General features: G+C 42.3%; 1 long non-coding RNA gene across 1 annotated transcript in view; it reads left to right on the forward strand.

Annotated features, from left to right (window-relative positions):
• The first annotated feature begins 12,279 nt into the window (after window positions 1–12,279).
• The window catches only part of LOC125009647, a 29,965-nt gene continuing 25,939 nt past the window's right edge, over window positions 12,280–16,305 (forward strand). Inside the window, exon 1 of the long non-coding RNA XR_007112969.1 lies at window positions 12,280–12,365. This is a non-coding gene — a long non-coding RNA (uncharacterized LOC125009647). The remainder of the gene's footprint in view (window positions 12,366–16,305) is intronic.

The raw sequence follows: 16,305 nt of genomic DNA on the forward strand, positions 1-16,305 counted from the left end.
ATGAAACTTTGTTTAAGCTGACATCTAATCTTTTTCAGCGTGAAAGTGTGTTTTCCAAAAGCAGGGGGAAAACCTCGCGATAAAATTGGAGTTTACTATCCAGAGTGAAATGCGATCACGCTGAGGTCGTGGGGCCAAACTTTTTAAGACTAATGTTTATTTAGAGAAGTGAGCGCTGTCTATGGGACTCCCCGTTCTCCCAGAATGCTGCATTAATGTCTTTACCAGGCCTCGCCAGACCACCGGCAGGAGCGCATGCGGCTCTGCGCAGCCTGCAGCCTCTTGTGGCCTTTTCAAACATCCAGGACAAGATACTGTGCCAGCATACATATGTCCCACAGGCCTAACATCTAGCTTACTATTAGCAACAAAAGCTAATCCTTTGGAGGAAGTCTCATTTTAATAAACATTTAAATTGGACTGCGTCCAGCTGGTCACTAAAAAAAAACAAACATCTTTCCTACTGAGCCTTAAGCGGCTATTTATTATTTATAACTTATAAATAATAATATTGAATGTGATGTGATTTTTGAGATATTTCCAGGACAACAAAAAATCATCCAAAAATATTGAAAACACCCAAAAACATTTTTTTTTTTTTTGTTAAATTATCTTAACAAGCGAAACAACGACCCACCGCTGGGACTAATTGAAAGGATAGTTTGATTATGAGGTGGGGAAACTTGCAGCGTCCTCTCTGTAGTTATACAGCAGCATGCGTGTTTTCTTGCAGTTTGTAAAATTCAATTAGATATGGTGGGGAATCTGACCTCTCGCTAGACCGGCATACTTTTCACCCCTCGGTTTTTAGTGTTCCTCGGGCATTTTTGTTTTCTCAGCTGGAATTGTCATCAGACATTGTGTCCGTGCCGTCCACTTCTATCTTTACCATCTCTCCTCGCGGAACACCCCCACAAACACGACCCTCGCACCTCAGGCTCCCCCCTCAACACCTAACTTTCTCCTCCTCTGCGCAGCTCGCACTCACCACCAACGTTGATCTGAGAAGCAGACTGGACAAGACTGCAACACGGGGAGCCCTGCAGGCCGCGGGCATGCGCACTGTGCACACACGGCGCACCCGGAGGAAAACACACGAATACGCAGAGGAAATCGCATGTAGACACAGGAGCGTCTGTCAAGTGACAGCGTTAATCACCACTTTGTGTCTTTGCGCACACGCTCTGAGGGACACACAGGGAATATTTTCTTGTCTGGAAAAAAAATGCGACTGCCGTACAAAACGTGCTCTGTGGGTGAATTTGTCCGTTATGCACTTAATCTAATTTACATTCACAAGATCTGTGGGGTTTTGATTAAATAAGCAGTGCTGTGCAAAACATTAAAAGTAAGCTTCTCCACAACCCTTTTTTATTTGTGACTATCATTAATCAAAGCAATAGGTCTGTTTCCTTTAAAACAACACCAGTTATCCTGGGTACACTTGCACATAAGTTTTTTAAAGGTACTTAGGTTGTTCCAAACATCTTGGAGAACTTGCTACATTTCTTCTGTTAGTTTAAGGTCTCTCTGTTTTTTTTTTTGTTTTTTTTTGTTGCCTGTTCACGTACTTCCAACTCTACGATTTTGATATCAGGGCTCGGTGGAGGTCATATCATCTGTTCTTTTGTCCCCAGGAATGGAATTTGGGTTGAATCAGACATTGCTGCTGGTGTTGTTTGACCGATAAGAATGCAAACTTTTGCACAGTACAGAAAATGACAGATTGTTTTAAAGAATCCGACACCTGTGGTTTTAAAGATGAAAAACACATGGTGCTACAGGATTCTAAAAACTATATATTTCACTTGACACTGAAGGATATTCTTTTCTTTTTGTACATTTTGGTAAGAGCTGATAAGGGACTGTCAAAGATGAATGCTCTTTCTATGCCAGTTATTGACTGAGAGTGCCTGTGCAATTGCATGCAATATAGCCCCATATGATTCTTCAGCACATTAAGAGCCCAGAGGAGCCACAACAGCCGTTACAGAGTCACATAAGCTGTGAGCAGCCACTTCACTGGAGAGGTAGAGTGTACAGGAGGCATCAATGGACAGAGACATAGGATATACCATAAAAAGAAATTAAGAACATTTTGTGCTAAAATGTTCTTTTTATTTTGCGCATTTTGTGTGTTTTTGGTGCAGCAGGTGTTTATTTCAAAGGATATTTATTCTATTTATCTGCATGAGCATAAGATTTAATTTGCTGGGAGGTCTGAGCATAAACACTCAATAAGAGCAAGACGTATAGAAATATACGCACAAAAAGACACACATTCCTCCTTATAATGTCCACGATGTACTAAAGTATCAGATGATTTAATCTCTTTTCATATCAGCTCGTGTTTGACTTTCTCAGCTTTTAGTGGTTAAGTGTAACCATGAATACTTACAGGTAGACAAAACATAATATATGTCTCATGAAGGACAGACTGTAAAGTCCCCCTACAAAGCTGCTCTTTAAACGCCGCACACATGTAGATCCTTATTTATCAAACTGCAAAGCACCAAAGCGTGCACGGCCTTTCATTACATTTCCTTTTTATTTTCTCTTTTCATGTTATTAATCCAGTCAGTTCATAAAAAAATAAAGTGATGAAAACACTGTTAAGACCGTGTGTGTGTGTGTGTGTGCGTTCCCTGCCCTGAGTCCTGGAACACTGAAATCTAATTAGCGCAGATGTATCGCAAATGGGAGTGTATTTTTCCATCTGTGTGTGTCTGTGTGCGATCGCAAGCGAGTTCACAGAAAGCCCAGGTTCAAAGGCGAGCCAAATGAAAAGGGCCAAAGATGATAAGGCCACTCTGAGGCCCCTTACGGAGGAGCTATGTCACACATAAAGAAGGGAAAGCAGAGCAGAGAAACAACAGCCTCCACAGCGAGAGGCTGATGCAGGGGTGAAGTAGCTTGAGATTGCACTCTAAGTAGAGGTAAAGGGGCATCTGATCACGTGTGTGCATACATGCGTGTGTGTGTGTGTCTGCATTTGGATGGGAGGAGGTTAATGTTGTTCATGACTAGTAGAGTCATTTCACGGGGCTAGAGGCGCGGCTGGATGATGGATTGGAAGCTGAAGGGGCGAGCAGATGGGTAAGTAGAGAAAGTGAGGTTAAGTGGCAGTTAGATGTTGCAGATCTAAGTAGATCAAGAGTGGGGGAGTGTGTTTGTGTGTGTGTGTGTGTGTGTGTGTGTGTGTGTGAGAGAGAGAGAGAGCGAGAGAGAGAAAAAAAGCAAAATCAGATAGACTGGTAAGCACAAGCTCAGAAAGTATCACCAAGACATGCTCTGAATATTGCATTTGTGGCACGTTATATATTTGACATTCGAGTCTGATGGTGGTGCCACACTTTTGGTTCTCATTCCCTCTAATGGTGTGTATTAACAACGAGAAATGCGACTGACAATGGATTCAGTTTTTTAGTGCGAGCTAGTGAACAGGGTGGGGATAATAAACAAGCTTGTCACGGTAAAAATGTTCCTGATCATTGGCCGTAAAAACTAAAATCGGGGTTACGTTTCGGAGTCTGTTTAATGAACAATTTTGCAACATGCAAAATGGAAGAGAACTTTCCAGTCGGGGCCATGTTTGTAGTGGTTAATGCAAAGTCTGGGGTCACTTTGATTTGGTACATACAGCCTAATTTGCAAAACAATATCCATAAAATTGAAGTGCTCTGAGAAAAGGCTCAGAAATGAAGATTACATGTTACGTGTTCAGAAAGTGATGAACATGATGTTCCTCCAGCACAAATTACATTTTGTCATGGAATGATTTTGCAGTAAAAGGCCATGAACTAAGCTTAAAGGTTGAAGCTGAAAGCTTAACCAAGAGGACAAAGGCTCATGGGACAAACTCTGAAACTGTAGGAGACAAATTCATATATCATTCAGCAGAAAATAGTCTTAATAATCACTTGTCATGTAGCTCATATAACTTCTTGGAACAATGCATTATTACTTTAATTTTAGTCAAAAACCTGCACAGGCCCACTACAGTGAAACAGTTGCTACCCTAAAAGCGTGCTGCCATCTGTGAGTCTGCCCTTACACACAGTCAGTGCTACAGTAGCTTAAGCTAATGAAGCTACAATACTAAAATGCTTGGTGGTGGTAATGCTAACCATGTTTGGCAACTCAAGGCATGGTAGCATGTTGTCCGTTTACACCAACAAAGGTGTGCTTTCGGGCAGTCCTCTAATAAGCAAACAGCAGTGCATTGCAGCTCGGCGTTGATGCCACGTATGGATGCGTGCTGATGGGCTTAATTGAGTTTCCATGGCAGGGTGAAAGTTTAAGGACCGATATCATTTCTCAAGAGTAACCTAAAGGTATGAGGAATACCATGACAAAAATGTGTTGTGATCACTGCGGAAGTTGTGGAGATGTTTGGACATGAATCTAGGAGGTGGACCGGCTGACAGCTCTGCATGGCCATTCCTAAGGCAACCCTGTCGTAATTGTACATTACAATGAGGAGGATATGCTCCAGGCCTAAAGGCAGGTAGTGGTTTTGCATTAAGGAAAGAGGCTGTATTGATAGAGATAGACAGGCCACACAGGCGCCAACCAGCTTTGGGGAGGAGGGAAGTGAGTTGTTCGTGTTGATGTCTGTTAGTCTTCTCCCATACTGTGGGCTGGCTGGGTGGGACAGGCTGTCCGGGTGGCAGGCCTGTCACGGGCCCGTCATTGCGCTGTCACACACCATTGTGGCATTGCGGGATTGATGAGGAGCAGCAACAGGAAGACTAAGGGCTGCTGGGAAACAGGAACAGGAAAAGGAACGCATGAGAAGCGGAAGGCGAGGAGGAAGAGAAATGAAGTTGGCTTAGGCTCGGACGGAACAGATGCAAAGCAAAACAAGAGAAGTGAAGCTTTGCTGAACGGCAAATGAAAGTGAAGGCTTGACAGACTGATAATATGATCGAGGCTGGGTAATGGAGGTGCTAAGAAATAGGTCAGAAACTCATGTCTGTGGTGTATGTACAGTATCTTGACATTGATAAAATGATACCAATACTACTAAAACTCTTGGGCTCAAACTGGCCCACACACAGATCACTTTGCCTTTTATCAGTGACATTCTGTCTAGTTACTATTTCACACAGGTGGTGGACGATGATTGATGCCTTCCATCTGATGTGACAGTATACAAGATGTGCTTAGCCTAACTTTTTTTTTTATTATTATTTTTATTTATGTTCAATAGATGGCAATCCCACTCTGTCCAGCTATAACGCTCCAAAAATCACTCAACAGAAATGCTCCTGATGTGATGCATAAAACTACTTAAGTTAAAACAAACAGCATTAGAAAATAAAGTCTGGTCTTAACCTCTCTTTCCGTTCCCCTTCTTACTCCCCTTCAATTATCCTAATCCTCGCGTCCATACTATATTGTTTTCTCTCCTTTATGCCCCCCCCCCACTCCCCCTTGCCAAGGGACGTAACGGCTGATGTACGAAGGGTAATGGTCCTCCTCTTCCTCCTTGCACCCCTACTTTCCTCTCCTCTCGGTTTGCTCGGTGGCTCTCCCTCCCCTAATTCAATTCTACATGCTTGTCTTGGCTTGACCAGCTCCTGTCTTCATTCAACATTTTTTTTTTCCTCTGTCTGTTGCATTTCTTCTTTGACAGCCCCTCTTCCCTCTTTTTTAAGCCTATTTTCCTTGGTCTGTTCTCCCACTTCTTCTGTAACTTCCAGCATTCTCTGTCTTTATTCTCTCCCAGGTTTCTTGCTCCCTTGCTCCCAGTTGCTTTTAGTGCTGCGTCTGATTTGCAACCTCTGGATGTTCCCCACCTTGCGCTCCTTCGCCGGGCTGTCTGCCTCCCTCAGAGGGAACAGCTTACTGGGGCTGGGACGGGTCACGCCAGGGTGAGGGATATCACTTCACACCTATCTCCTTCTATCCTTTCCTTATTCGCCCTTCAAATCCCTCTCTCTTTTCTTTTCTCTTTGCCTTCCAATCTCCTCTTCTCCTCCTTAGTCTTTCCTCCTCTCTCTCCTTTTCCCTCATATCCCCTGACATGATGGATTTGCTGAATGTTTCCAGAAGCACATCAGTACCAATTCCAAGTGTGTCTTAACAAAATCCATTTTCTATGAGAGGTATGTATGTAGAAATAAAATAATATTTATGATTTCAACATCTCCCCAATACAGTTAGGGAGACGAGGGACATAAAATGCATGCACGTGCGAGTCTCTCTCGTGCCAACACGTGAACGATTTAGGAAAGAAAGTGTAGGAGTGTGTGAGAGTGCTGACGAATGATGGTATGTGTGTGAAGGAGATGCTATTGAAGAGCTGCGTCGGCACAGATGCAGAAATGCACAGAACCACAAAGAGAAAGTGAGTAGGAAAGGGACAAAAGAGAGAAGATGGCGATCGAAGAGGAAAAAGGAGAGACTGACCAGTTTGCGTTCATGTGGGGGGCAACTAAGGGGATCGTCTTCCCTTCTTGGCCCCTCCCTGGCCCCAGCTAGAAGCCTCTAGGGGTCCCCGGGTTCCTGAGGAAAAACATCTCGGCCCCCATCACCCCTGAACCCAGCGCTGGGCTGTTTACCTTGGCCTGGCTGCCTGACAGCTTTACTGATGTTACATACAGGCACACAGGGACCCTGAGTCAGAGAGGGAGCAGGAGCGCGAGGAGGGAGGAGGAGGAGGAGGAGGAGGAGGAGGAGGAGGAGGAGGAGGAGAGCGCGATAGATGTGAAATGGAGGAGTGAGGAGGATGGAGGACTAGTGATGAGGACAGAGGATGCAGGGGAGCAAGCACACAGATGCGGGGCGAGGTGAACGAGAGAGAGTAGAGCAGAGGAGGCAACAGAGACAGAGGTGTGAGGGAGCGAGAGAGTTAGCTCACTCTGATCTTAATCACCACGATCAGATCCATTTTGGGAGATCTCCAGAGGAGAAGAGAGCTGTTCAGAGGGCAACAGAGTGCACACTGAGTACACACGGAGAAGAAATATTGCCGGCAAGAAGCCGGCACTAAAAACACAGGCATTAATTTTCATCAGCTAAGTCGATCAGTGTGTATATAAAGTGATATTTTGTTTTTAGGGTGATTGCTCAGAGTAGTATGTGAGATTTAAAAAGCAAATGTGGAACGGAGACTCAATATTTTGACAGGAGGTAACGTTACGCATTACACTGTGCTGTAGAAATATATAGGCACTATCCACACTGTTCACATGGAGAGAATGGGACAGTGAGGGGGCTGCTGGCCCTCGCTATACAAATGTTGACATAAGTATTCTATATCTACTTTGAATAAATAAACATGGTCAATTTGGAAACAAAGTTTTGCATCATTGAAAACCCTTTATTCGTTTAACAGGAACAAACAGGGGTTATGAGTAATGGAGGCTGCTTGTGGAACAGGGAGATGCATTTGCTATAAATTCAGTAGAAACATCCCAGATGGCCAATTTTTTCACAGTCGCCCAAAGTGCACAAAAACACAGAATCGTGTTCCTTTTGATGATGGTTTGAATTTGCATTCATTCTTCATTTCTCGTGGACAAAACTTCCCTTCATGCCTGGCAGTTTGTCTATTTGTAGGCGTTTGTTTGTCCATTTCTGAGCCACAATGCTGGGTTGGGCTGGACCACAGGGGTTTTTGCAATGGGGTGGGAGGTCTGTGTTTTGTAGCTCAGGGCCCTAAGTCTTGTTTGTCTGTCCTGAGCAGCTGGACAAGCTGTAATAATACAAACAGGCCTTTGAACAGGCTGCTGTGTTGTGCCGCTCCGGCTTGGGTTACATCCCACACACTTGCTCTCTCAGAAACACACACTCGTGACAGGCAGACTGGCAATAACACATACACATAAATCCGAAAACATGTGTTCACGCACTCGTGAACACAAGCCAGTGTGCGGACACACACTTGACACACTTGGACACAAACACTCTCAATGATGCACCTTTAATCATTGAACACAACTAACTAAACTCCCACTGATCTCTGTCTGCTGAACGGTGATTGATCATCTTAAACTCAGACATCAATCTGTCTGACGGCATGTTTGTCTGTCTCCTCTGTTTGTTTGTTAGTTTGTTTGTGTGGACAGGGTGGCTTGCTTGTTGTTTGTTTATGGCTGATCATTTGTCACAATAAATCATTAGGGAGGGACAGACACACATGCCCCTTTGAGCCCCCTGAATTGCTTCCCCAGTCTTCTTGAGCCGATTTAGGCTTATACAAACACTTCAGACTCATTGCTGCTGTCACCCTCGCATACTGGAAGCAGCAGCTTCATCAGAGAGAGAGAGAGAGAGAGAGAGAGAGAAAGAGGAAAAAGGGGACATAGTTGAGTTCCATCCACTGCACTGATGGATGACTTCCTCTGTTGTGTAATGGAGTTCAGAGGTTCACCTGCAGTGGATGGGCCAGTGGCCTCTGTGTACACACTAGGATATGAGAGGACAGGGAATTGGTCTGTAGGTTGCTCGGTCACTACTCTAGGGATCTACATCACGACCAGCATGGGGATGTGTAGAAGGGGGGAGTTTCGGGTGTTCACACTACGTCAGTACCAATTTAATCTGATGTACTAAACCACTGATATGAGCATTTCTTCAACTGTGTGTATGTGTCTGTTATTGTTTTCAGTAAGTATAACCTCTGCAGTCAAGGTGTTATGTATACATGTTCACAAAATCTATCTAACAAGTCTAACAAGATCAGTCCTAAGCAGTATACAGTCATAGTAGCTATATGCTTACGGTTTGGATCAAAGCCATCCACTGACTATTGACTCAAAGGAGAGTCGCCCAAGCTAATATGGTATAAATTACAGTTACACTAATACAGCCTTAAAGACAGTTTCACTTCATTTCTTCCTCGAACTTTACCTATTTTTACCAAGTTTCTCCGCAAAATGAAATTGTTCAAGAAAATGTTCAAGAGCTTCATGTACAAGTGACCTGATTGTGAAGGTGATAGAGTCAAATGACTCAGGCTGTGATCTGCATGGATTATTCAGCCATGGGTTACACAGAGTTGAACATCTGGTCACAAAGACAGTCGAGATAGAGTTACTTATCCCTGACAGCAAGACAGGAGCATGTGAGGAGAGAGATCAACAGAGAGACAGAGATTGCTGGACAGGCCAATTATTCGTGCGCCAAAAAAGGACGTTCAATAGTTTAAGGCATAGGGTTGCAAATATCGTCAATCCTCCCGAGTGTCAACATACAAGCGTCTTCAGTCAAAGAGACGTATTTTTCTCTGAGTAATTGTTCAAGCAGTATGGCACAAAACACTGGTGAATATTTCAGTGGGATGATCATGCATTTCTAGATGAGTCTGCTAAATGTAAACTGGTGGCCATAGTTTTGGCCATATGCACCTAATAAGCTGAAGTCTCTAGTGGAGACAGTCTGATGTAAAAAACTGGTTCACATTATCCGAAACATAGCAATTTTTAGCTTAATGCTTCCTCTAAACTATCCCAGGGTTTATGCTCGGCCAGTTTTTTTGTTAAACCCTATCATTGATGGACACCACAACCTGAAAATGCTCATAACTTTTGGGAACCTCAAAAACATTGTGTCTCTGCTACTAATTATCACCGGACAGCAGCTAATACTATACAGTAAATATGCTGTTGGACTTCATTTCACTGTTCTGAACAAATCTAATTATGGAAAGCAAATTACACAAATGATGAACTGAGTGACAAAAGAGAAAATCAGAAAAGCAAGAAGATGCAGGAAAGTGTGCCTCTGTTTTGCTGTTGCTCTCAGCTCCTGACGCCGAGGCCTGAACTGTTTTCTGACCCTGCTTTCAACATGCAATAACACACAGTGGCGCTCAAAAAGCAAGCCAGTCACGTCAGTAAAAACCAATGAGTAGGTTCTACATTGTGGTTTTGAGCAGAGAAACCATTTTCAAAACACAGTATGTATGTTATCACACTGTTCGTTTGTCTTCCTCCCTTGGTACTTCCTCAGTTTTATGTTAAATTAATGTTGTGTGAAGATCTGTGTTTTGGTTCATGGCAGGCCTATTTGTATCTGGGTGTACATAGGCAAGTACTCGCTCTGCATGAGCTGCTGCATATGACACGTTCAGTGTTTTTGTTTCCTCTCTTGCTCTCTCAGGCTTTCTCACCACTTTTTGTTTTGAAATGGCATGCTGAGATTTGTTGTTTTGTTTGGTTTTCAACTCCTTAGCCGCAGTCTTCATTATGTTTTGGAGGGGAACAGTATTTGTGGTGGGATGGTAAAGGTCAAAACTGTGTTTGGAGTACACGCGCATGACTGGTCAGTCAAACGTGGTGAGTTATAGAGTCTGGTGAGTCAGCAAAACAACTGCTATAGGTTTTTTTTATTATTAAGAGAACACACTACGTTTGTTTAATGCTATGTTTCAGCTATTTTGAGATCTGCTTAAAATACATGGTTATGTTTGCATTTAACATTTACTGCAGGTTTATGGGAATTTGGAAATTTGGATAAAATGTGTGATTTAAAGTTCGTATCAATTTAGTTTTATGTAAACAAAGTTGAGAGGACAATAAATCATTAGTCTGGCACAAGCAATACTTGTTTGTATTGGAGCTAGCTCGCAGCTTCATCATTTCTTTTTGGAGCTATGACCTTTCAGAACAGGAGTGCAGTTGGCTAGACCTGCTAGCTTACTGGAAACACCCACCGGTGAACATACCAGATGTGCATGACATGCCAGATCATTGCTGTGGATTCTGTGTATTTGTGACATGTAAAAACATGTCACTGATTGTGTAAAGCCTATGGATGTACACAGAAATATGACCAATCATAACACCCAGAGCCATGGGAACATGCTCTAAGTTGCTATAGTGGGATGACTTGCCTGCATCTAGAGAGGGATGTGAAATCTGGGTGGATACAATTTATACAGGCTATAGGTCACCCCCAAAGACTATTTTAAAAATATGGTTCATAACATCACTTTAGTGTATCAGTAAAATTACTATTCAATGTTGAAGGTAAACTCCCTATTGTTAAACCATTTGGCGACAGATTGTAAAGAATACCTTGTGTTTGGTCCACTTATGTACTCCGAAGCTGGGTAGGTGCTCAGTGGGAAGGGATGAAAGATGTCATGAGGGCAATGATATCCAAACAGTCCAGTGACCGCTCTGTGGACATACATCAAGGACAGGTTTGAGGTCCACTGTTAAACCAAGCTAGTGTGTGAATAGATGACTGAAAGTTTGTATTCCAAAAAGTAGTAGTTACCAAAAAAAAATCTGTTGTTTCCATGCAGTCGTTATAGCTGCTGACCTCGGATGTTTCTAAAGCTACTGGATTACTAGGTCAAATAACATCTAACATCTCGAGTCCAGTGCAAAAACTCTTAAAAACTCTTGTCTAGTCATCACAATTTCTTCATTACAAAAATAAAAATAGAATAAAATAAAACTATGAGAGCAACAATTAAGAAAAACTGAAATGCTGTTTCTACAGAGAAATGTATTGTTTATATGTGTGACTCACAGGAAATATTTTTTGAAGTGGATTCAACCGGACCCCTGAATGCGGGATAAACTTGTTTACCTGGTGCAATGATCCGGATGTATCAGGTTTACTTTAGGCAGAAACGCGGGAGCGGGTGAGATGGAAGAACTAATGCGCATGTGCAACGGGCTGCACAGCGCGGAAGCGGACCGGTCAGCCCGTAGACTTTATGTATATAATGTACTTTATGTATATGTATGTGCAGTCAGTGAGTTTACGTTGTGCTGAGGTCACAAAAATAAAACTCATTGGAAGTGTAATAATTATAAACCTACACCAGATAAAAAAAAAAGATTATACTACAATAAATAAAACTGATGTATATTACGTTATTAGTAGTTTAAAGAAATTGTTTTTCCGACTATTATTAAGGGTTAAGGAACATAACATTGCGCCTGTAGTGTTCCGTTTTTAAATGCCTTTATCTGGTGTGTTAGCTCGTGAGGTGAGGAAGAGAAACGGTGTTGAAGAAAGCAGGCAGAGCGAAGGGGAAATACACGCGTGTCCGAAAATAAGGAAATAATAGGTAAATACATCAAAAAATGACTTCTACCCAAATTTTCTAATTTCACTTAATTGCGTTTAACGTTTCTAGTTGTCTTTGCAAGACAGGAGTCTGTGAACAAATGACAGAGTTTATGTAGCCGCTAGGCTAGGAGTAATTAGCTGCAGGCTAATTTAGGTCGGCTAGTAGATGTTCTCTTTTGTGTCAAGTGAAGGACTTGGAGTTAAGACCCCACGCTGGATACTCTCTCCACACTGCTTCATTCAGGACTGGAAGATATTTTGGCTTCCTGTGCTGCAGATATCAGCTTCCATCAGTGACACATCCTCTCTCCAGTACAGAATCAAAGGTAAGTCGAACAATTCCTTCACCTGTAATGCGGTTTAGCGTGAAAAACAGCTTTGAGAGACAGATGCGTTTAGTCACTTACTTGTGTTTCAGGTTAATTCTTAGACATCTACTGTAATTTTTTTTGGAGACATTCTGAGCCTGATGAATTCCTGCTGCTTTGTTATTTTAATTATTTGTTAGTTTCACCAGTTACTCAAAAATATATTTAAAATTATATACATTTTCCATTGAAATTAAACCCATTTGAATTAATTGTGTTGCATAAGTTTTGGTTATGTTTAAGTCATTTGAACAAAATATTATATTTTTATATTATAATGTTAAGTGCTATAATCATAATTACTGAGCAGTAATTTTTATTGTTCTCTTGAATCACTTATTTTAAAGGGGTAAGCGCACATAAACCCTGTATTTGAGTAATTACAATATATATAATTAGCTTGAGATACAAATCTTAAATATAAATTATAAAAACCTGTATGAACACACTAAATATGCTCGAAGGTCAATGGGTTAAATCTGGCAGTGTGTGTCTGTGAGCTCATGGCTGATTGTGTGTTAATGAATATTTCATAACTTATGGACTCTTTACTAGCTTGTTTTTTGTCACACAAACTCACACACCTTCTGTAGGACCCAACTAATCCTACTGACCACTCCGGCTGTTTGTATCATGTTTGTCTAGTTTTCGGTTGTCATGTTTAATGCTGACATATGCGCATGATAACATATGTGTTTTACATTAGAACATGGGGCGGATCACCTCGGAGAACAGCAGGGAGATAGGGAGGTAAATAATAAGAAATAGACAGACAGAAAGAACAACAGAGAGTGAGGAGGTTTTCCAAAGGAATGCTCAGCTAGGGTCTTGTAGCGGACCAACCAATGATAAGAGTGGGGAGAGCAGGAAGAAGAAGAAATAAAATGGAAAAAATACTATGAAATAAGAGCAAAGGGATGGACTTGGTGGGAAAGAGCAAGAGGGCATGTGAAGGCCACACAAACTGCAAAAAAAAAAAAAAAAGGTTGATAAAGCCCTGATGTCTAGCATGGGCCAGATCGAGTGTGCAGGCGGATGGTAAAGAGAAGCGGGGATCGGGCTTTGGAGGGGCTATCGGGAGCTACACATCTGCAAAAGTCATTATGGTGTGTGTATGTATGCGGCGTGACGCTGTGTTTTCTCTGCCAGGCCTGGCTTGGGCCTGCGCGGCAAAACTGGGATCGGGTTTCGTCAGCGTGCAGTGGGGGGCCGTCTCCAGTTGACGCGTGATGATTTAGTCAGGTGTGAGCGTGCACTTTCCAATTTGGAGGGAAATAAATTAGAAGTGATTTTTTATGAGGCCTCTGTCCCAGGCTGTCTCCAGGCTCTCTCCCCCTCCTGCTGTGCACTGTCAGCCCAACTGATGTGTTTATAAAGAGTGCTGCAGTGGCCCATAAACACACACATATACACATGTGTGCAACCAGACATGAGTAATACAAACAATAGCATGCATGAAAAATACACATATGTAAAAACACGTGAAAACATTCTTTGACTGCGTTCGTGCCCAGAAAAACTATCTTACAAGCTGCTTTTCGTACTTGTCTGATGTTCACCATGCGTTGAAAAATAGTAGAGTAACAATAAAAACAAAGAAGGAACAAGCAGAAGATGAATGTCCTCACAATCAGCCTCATTATAAACATTTCCTCTGGCTAAAATTCTTCCATGTGCCGTGGCCGCTTCATTCGGTATTTAAATAAAACACGGAAACACAGGTGTGTTAACAGTAGGATGCGGAGCAGAACAAATCCGGGCAAGGATGATGATGATGATGATGATGATGGTTTTTCTGAGGTGAGAGACATGTGTTTGGGCTCCACTGGGGTCTAGAGGCAGGAAACTCAAATCCCACCTGACCTCTGACCCTAGTTTGGTTCCCCCGCTACTGCTCCCACATATGGCTCTGGCTGACTTTACTAAATGACTGCCTGACTTGTCTTGTCCGTCTGACTCTCATCATGCACATTTCTTGTTTATCTCCGTCTCTCTGCCCGCCTGTTTCACAAACTGCACTACTGTCTGATGTGACTGTCTGTTGACCAGGCAGACTGAATGAATGTAGGTCCCTGTCGGACCATTTACTGACCTTACAAAGGTTAAATTAACACCCCAGCCCCCACATCATGGATATATATATATATATATATATATATATGTGTGTATATATGTGTGTGTACAGGTTACGGATAATTATAAATACAAAATGAAAGGACATGTTGTTCTAAATGTATCCGTTTCAGACTAATGACTCCAGCTAACTTTGAATAGAAGTTATGAAAACATCATTGTTCGTCTGTGCGGGGTCCTCACATACGAAACATCTGTTCGGTGCATTGCCAAAACAAAATGTAATGCCATCTTTAGTTGCAGAAAATCTGTACAAACTAGGCTTTGCGCTTTTGAAGTGTGCTAAAATAGAGATTGTCATAGAAATCCATTTGAATGCACCCTGTAACTGTCCACTTCAAGGAAGAACTGCAAGGACAAAGCTTAGGGAAGTTCAACACAGCAAAGTTGAACCAGAATGAGAGAAAAACAAGTAGGAATTATTGAAATTATACCCAAAGCTGAAAAACAAAATCATCATATTCAGACATTATCACTTGCTGGAAACTCCAGTAAAAGAGTCTTGTGTTGGGACAAGACCAAAGTCTGTATATAAGTGGTATAGTTTTAACAGTACATTTACCATTGCTTGTTATCTCTGAACATCATACACCTTCTTGCCAGATCATCAGGTACACTAGTGAAAATAAATGCATTTTATTGTAACAGCTCTGCACTAAATCTTAGCCTCATGACTGTTAATGTTCAGTTTATGTTGCCACAGCGGCAGAAAGGTCAACACGTTTACTATCTGAACAGTTTGCACCCCTCTAGAGGGATGTGCAGTGTAGCCTTTAAAACGGAGTATTTTCGTACTCCGAATGCCTGAATTTGCATGCTCCCAACAGTATTCTTTCTCTTCTTCATGTGCAACCCATGCTGGGCATTTTGGGTTTGGCATTTCTTTCACTGTAGGCCGGAGAACAAAATCTCATCTCATCAGCACACCACAGTGAAGTGAACTGAAAACACAGGCGGCCTCATCCAATACCTCCATTGAAAAACATCTGTATCACGCTGCGGTCTTTGTTAGTAGCTAAGGTCAACAGCATGACAGTAGGGCTAAGATCTGAAAATGACCTTGCTGCAAATCTCATAACAGTTTGTTTTACCGTTCTTCAATGTCAAAGTTCAGTGTTTGTATCTCACTGTGTACTTAAAGTAGTACATTGGTTTTACAGTAATCATATAAATAAATGCTTCCAAGTTTCATACCGTTTCTTGGAAAGGCAGTGTAACCCATTTTGGACATCAAACCCTCATCATAGGGTCAGTGGAAGATAACTGTGCCCAAACAGTTATGTGAAAGCCGTCCTGTTGTGAGAAAGTGGTGCATTGCTTTCATATTTATTTTAGAGTAATGATTTCCAGATGAAAAGTTTGTTCTTACAGATTGGCTTAACCTTGCAGTGCAATCGGTTTTCTTTTGTTCCGCAGGATTGTCTAATGCACACGTCAGTAGTTTATTTAATCAAATCACTTTTAGTAGCTTGGACGTTTACGACGGGACTTTGAACAGGATGTCAGAATACAGCAGTCATGGCGAGAATAGTTGGTCTGAATTAGCCTGACGCACTCCTTCACACAGCCGATGAACGGAGGAGATCGGGAACTTTTTACTGAGGAGGTCAAAGTCTCCTTCCTTTACGAGTTGTTACAACATGAATGGGAGCACTGAGAGAGGGAGGGACGGGGGACAAGGTAGGGAGGGAGGGAAAGGAAGTGAATGGTGTAGGTTTTCTCAGCTATAGCTCCTCTGAGTGAGGTGAGAGGTGGGGCCCAGGGG

Source organism: Mugil cephalus, chromosome 6 (genome assembly GCF_022458985.1).
Source record: "Mugil cephalus isolate CIBA_MC_2020 chromosome 6, CIBA_Mcephalus_1.1, whole genome shotgun sequence".
Lineage (NCBI taxonomy): Eukaryota > Metazoa > Chordata > Actinopteri > Mugiliformes > Mugilidae > Mugil > Mugil cephalus.